Raw genomic sequence first — 6,365 nt, 5'->3', positions numbered from 1 at the left:
CCCTCACTGTTTCCTCTCTTTTACACGCTCACACACAAACACTTTCAAATCCAAACCTCTGATATGTTATTTGTGCTTGTCAGTCACCCTGTCTCCTGTTTCCCACATCTGCCTGCTGTGGCCTGGCCCCCGGCCACCAGACTGCATGGACAGAGCACTCTCCCGTGTCATTTCCTGTCGCACTTTGGGCCAGTATGCTGGTAAGGGTGTGTTGCTCATCTCTGTTTATCGTGTTTATTCATAAAAGTCACCTTAGTCATTCTGGTGCTGACTTTGTTTTAGTGGTTTAAACACATCCAACACCTTTTGTGCTACGGGTATAAATGGTTTCTCAAACGCTGCAGACTTCAAAACCTTTCTAGATGATCTGACTCATGATTTTTGCCTGATTTTCCCCTTAAGTTGTTAAAACATGCATTAATGTTAATATTAAATAAAATGCACAAAAGAAGATATTTTGAAGAATGTTGGTAACCAAAAATTTGATTTCATAGAATTGTGAAATAGGATGAATGTCAATGTCTACCGCAAACTGTTTGGTTACCAACATTTTTCAAAAAAATATATTTTATATGATGACATCATTTCCATTTTTGGATTAAAAAAAAAAACACTCCTGGCACAGATATTCCATCAGGTTCAAGCATTTCACAGAAATGAGCTGCTTTGACCAAAAATATTGCTTGGTTTGATAACCTCTGTGTGCATTTTTGATTTTTCAAGTTGTAAATCAAAAACAAAGATTATAGCACATTATGTCTTTACACAAACATTTTATGTTTATGAATTGAATGTGTTACTTGCCATTTCTTTGTAATTGTTTGTGCAATGTACTAGCAATTTATGAGTGAACATTGAGTCAAAATAAATGCTAAAACAAATTGTATTCAGTGTGAGTGGTGCTTTGGTACTTCAGTATTGACAGTAGACAATGGACATTTTAGTTGGAGAAATTTCACTAATGTGGCTGCACTTTTAGATGGACAGAGGAACTCTGGGGCCAGAATATCACAGAGACATGATTTGGGCCAATAAGCAACCAACATTAGAACACTCCAAAAAAGTCATAGCAATGTGGTCAAAAGCACTCTGTGCACCTTAGCAACCACACATCCACACCCTGGCAACCATCCCATCACCTTAGCACTGTAGGCTCGGGGAAGCATGACTCTTGTTTTCTTCACGCAGAGAAAAATGCCACACAAGAATATTGCACATAACCAGAGAAGACAACAGCAAACGCACAACACACCTGCTGACAAAAAAAGACAGCGTCAACATATAAAATCTAATAATAAAAAAGGACTCATTCTCTAACCACCTAAACCAACTCCAGCTGATGTGGGGTGCGATCGACAGTAAAACATTTTGTTCTCTTCATTGGGGCTTTGATCATGTCCAGTTACTCACGTGACTGTGGTGGTTATCGGTTCAGATTGCAGCATGCCTGCAGATGCTCTGTGGTTATTACTCATACATCTTCCGCTAGTGTGCGTTTGTGCCGAAAGATGATAAGTCCTCTGCTTTTATGCATTGTATTTCACATGATTTCTTCTAACTACACACACACACATATATATATATATATATATACATATTATTATTATTATATAACATTACTAAATAATTCATTTGTAAAACACATAACAAATAGTAAAAAAAAATAAAAGATGTTATGGCTGTCCCTCAGTTCCAACATCACTTCCATTATACTATATATACTGTATAAATACTAAATAAAGCTGTAAAATTAGCCCCCCAAAAATATTTACATTTAGAATACATAAAATGAAATTTGAATTGCAAGACATAGATTTTTATTCCAGAAATATTTAAAATTAAACATTTCCATCACATAAATCACATCTCCTGTAATCTCTGACACTGTTAATAATAATAATAATAATAATAATAATAATAATAATAATAATAATAATAATAATAATAATAATAATAAAATAACCTAGAGTTTGGTAACACTTTATTTTAGTGGCCATTTCTCACTATTACCAGTTGCTTATTAGCAAGTCTATTATTAACATTATAGGTTGTTTATTAGTACTTATAAAGCACTTATTTTGCATGACCATATTCTACATTCCTAATCCTACCCCAAACCTAAACATAACAACTTACTTACTAACTATTATTGAGGTAAAATCATAGATAATGGTTTGTTAATAGCATAAAATAAAGTGTGACCGAGAGTTTATTTTCTAAATGTCTATATAGGGCCAAAAGTGTCCATAGTTAATGTGTGTATTCTTTCTTCCATTCATGAATGGAAAGTGGGTGTGATCCACAACTGCACCATTATGAACAATCTCCTGTTGCTTTTCTGGCAGCAGTGAAAACAAAGATACGTGCTTCTGGACGACACCCTCAATTCATCACAATGGCTCACGCTACAGCCACATTTGCATGTGTAATCTGAGATTAAAGAGTCTTTAGTAGATATTTGTACGTGTATGCATCTGTATGTTTATGGAACGTTCGTATAACATCATTAATATCTGATATACGTTTTCATTCTAGTACAAGCCCGAGTGACAGAAGTTTACCAGGACAGTCATTGAGATGCAGATTTCAGAGGAAATGTTGGCTCTGTTGTAATACACAGTACTGCCATATTACTTCATCAGTTCATCGATTCACAGTAATGGAAATTAAGTGTGAATAACAATGGGGGGAAAATATGTCTTGGTGTTTACTGTAACGTGAGCTCTTAATTATTTCCTGTTTTGCACAACCTGAGATTGAGAATGTTCCACATAGTGAAACCATCCTATCGCACAAATAACTGACTCAGAGTGACTTATGAGCTCACAGGAAAATTGCTTCTAATAGTTTGTGTTTGTATCTGCTTTGAGTTGCTTCTTCATGGTTGGAGGAGCAGATAAAAGTGCAGTCTAGCCCTTAGTTTAAGATGTACTTGGCTTTGTTTTCAGATGCTCTTGTCTGTCTGCTGTGACCACAACATCTTCAAAACTTCCTCATTATCACAGACAGCTTCTGGGAAGCTCTCAAAGGCAGTGAGACACTGAAACACGTGTGTGTTTATGTGGGCTAGCACACTCATACATCGGGGTCAACAAATATGCAAACATCAGCATCTAACACATGAGAGTGAGTAACTGATCGGGAAGCCATCAAACGTCAGAGATATCTCAAGATGAGCTACATACACGATCACTAGTGTTAAAATTAAGTACTGGGTGATAACTGGATTAAAAAATAAAATGCACCAAAAAAACTAACCAATATTGACAAAATACATAACTAATCAGACACAATATCAGTATGCAGTATTTCATACTCAGCTAGTGTGTGATGAATGATTTAAATGTGAACGTTCGGTGACAAGCATTGTTTTTAGCATTGGTTGTCTGTTTGATAAACCACTCGCCATTTCATTCCAGTATCACATTCTAGTATCCCACTGTAAACCTGTTATATTAAGGTTAGGACAAAACATTCTTTAACCTGTTAAATGTCACCCCGTCCCGTATACGGGACGCCTACATTGACTATACTATATTACAATCAAATTTAATCTAATCTTGACAAACTATTAGGGCAGGGACTCGATAAAAAAAAATAATCTAATTAATTAGAGGCTTTGTAATTAAATAATCGAAATGAATCTCATTTTAATCGCATATAAATATTTGACCTGAGAACAATGAGAAGTAATTTTTTTCACATGGATTTATAGTATACCATTGAATAATGACTGAATACATAAGCTTAAGTAACAAAATATTGTTTATTTTTGTTCAACCAAGTCTAGCAGACCAGTGCAATTTTTGCCATTAAGTGTAGCAATAGCATATTTAGAAACAATTTAGAAATAATATATTTCAGAAATTCAGGAAGCTTATAGGTGCTGGAACCTTCTGTAAAGTGTTTTTTAAGTAAAACACAATACTGTCAAGTACATTCAGAACATTGAAAACCTCTCTCTGTTGCTTCAGAGGTCCAACACTCTTTAACCTTGGCCAAAACAATAAAGAGTTCAATATAAAGTGCCAGTTGCACCAACAAAATAATACATAGCTCAACATAAAGTGTAAAGTCCACGCTAGCTGCTATATGTTTCGCGTTGAGGTGATACTTGAGGCTCGATGTGCTGCTGTGGTGATATGCGAACGCTAGTTGGTGCTCCAGTATAATCGGTCCGCCAAAACTCATCCAGTGAGAAACGTTCCGCGGTGCAAAAATAAGTTATTAAAGATGCGGGAATTTTTTTTTCTGTAATTAATTAATCTTAATTAACGCGTTATTTTTTGTGTAAATAATTAATCTCGATTAACGCGTTAAAGTCCCGGCTCTACAAACTATATATCGTTGGAAATGTCTAAGACTCCCAAATATATATTATAGCAATATTTTTTGTTAAAAATTATGTAGGAAAAGTAATAGATCAATTTATGACAAGAGTGCACCCTCAGAAATCTACATTACAAAAGGAGTTTTGACCTTTGTTTAAAAATAAGACTTCCTTGTTGCCTTTTTCTCTATCACATTTTAGAAATCATCAGAAGTTATATATCACTTGAAAACATAAAATCTCAAAATTCATCCTTTAAAACCCATTTTAAAATCAGACATTGCATTACCATGTAAATGGCACATCAAAATCATGTTACAAAATGTTTTCAGTCATGAAATATAAAAATTTAGGTTTGTATCATGCACATTCAAGTCTATCTTCAAAAACGTGAGTGACAGTTATCAGGTTAAAGCAACCTTGTGGAACTTTATTATAAGTTCTTTAATATTTGATACACGTTCTTATAACAATGACAAGAAATGTTCTTAGAACAACATTGTCAATACGTCCTCATGATGTTATTTGTCCTTGAATGCTCCAAGAAATGCTTTTATAACCTTTAAATATTGTTATAATCATTGCAGGAAAACTGGTAACTTCTAATAAAAGTTTAAATAACAATATTTTAGGTGAAAATAAAGTAGAAGCATTTTTGTAATCATCAAATAATGTTCTAACAACGAGAACAAAGCTAATAAATGTTCAAATAACATTATATTTTGGGTGAACAGGAAGTTAGCATAATTTTCTAAAGAATCAGTTAAATAATATTATGATCATTTTAGGGGTTGTATAACCTACATTTGTTGTGATTTTGAGCTTTATTAACCAATTAGGAGTAGTGCTAACCCAGTTTTATAATAATAAGTGCGAAATAGTATAATTAGTGAGAAAATAAAAGTGGCCTTAACCCAGGATTAGCTTAGCATAATGAAAAGGCTAATACTGAATTTGCCCTTGAGACAAACTAATGGGATTTGTTTCTTGACAAATTGTTATTTAGAAAGAAGAGGAGGCATTTACTTTAAATGTAGGACTTTGGGGTTCAAATATTTTTCACATTTCCATTAAGTTAGATCAGCAGTTGTGATTTGACACGGTGTGTGGGTGAAACTGGAGTCTGGAGTCTCCTCAAAAACACCTCCAAAGCGTCCTTGTGTTTGAAGCAGCGACTGTGTATTCAAAACTCTTCTGAGAATATACATCCACACAGGGTATCGTAGCATTAGCAGGGACACGCGAGTGACTGAAATTGAGAGTTGTCTGTGGGCGCATCACAAGACATTATGAGTCAGACATAAAAGGGTTAATTTTTCTGTCACAAACAGCATAGACTACGTATTGGCCAGTCACTGTCAAGTCAAGCGTTGGGAAAAACAGTCTAGGCGGTATTTCAAAAGATGTCAAACTGACGTGATTGCCCCCCACTGTGCTTACGTTAACTTTACCGGGAATTGCCATTTTGAATTTGAATTTCAAATTGAATTTCAAATTAGAATTTTCGTTATTCTCTGTGTCATATTAACCACCACACACCCTACAAATCTAAAACAACAGTCATATTAACGCTTTGCTTTAACATTCCTTCATGTATACAACATATCACAGAATGCCTATTTACATTTCAACAACGCTTAATTTTAAGGACCAATTCTTACTAATATTAATTTGCATACTAGCTAGCACATTGGCTGTTTTGTTAGTACTTATATAAAGCACGTATTAATGCCTTATTCTATATGATATAACAAATACTTTACTAACTATTAAAAACCAGCATATCAGGAGTTTATTGAGGCAAAAGTGTGACGGCTGGTGAAAGGACAGTCTGGAAACAATAGTGAGTTTAGCGTATTTAATGAGATGATGAGATATTGTACAAAGACACACAAAGACGATGATACGGGAACACTCCGGAGGGATGATTAAGGCGGTGAGAAGTCCAGACACTAATGGAGTGCAGGTGAGGAGTCCGGGTGTTGACGGCGTGAGGCAGCAGGAGAGAGTGGCATAGGAACTGCGGAGAACAGAG

Source organism: Carassius gibelio, chromosome A13 (genome assembly GCF_023724105.1).
Source record: "Carassius gibelio isolate Cgi1373 ecotype wild population from Czech Republic chromosome A13, carGib1.2-hapl.c, whole genome shotgun sequence".
NCBI lineage: Eukaryota > Metazoa > Chordata > Actinopteri > Cypriniformes > Cyprinidae > Carassius > Carassius gibelio.
The sequence above is the reverse complement of the archived record's forward strand: the minus strand, read 5'-3'. Positions refer to the sequence as shown.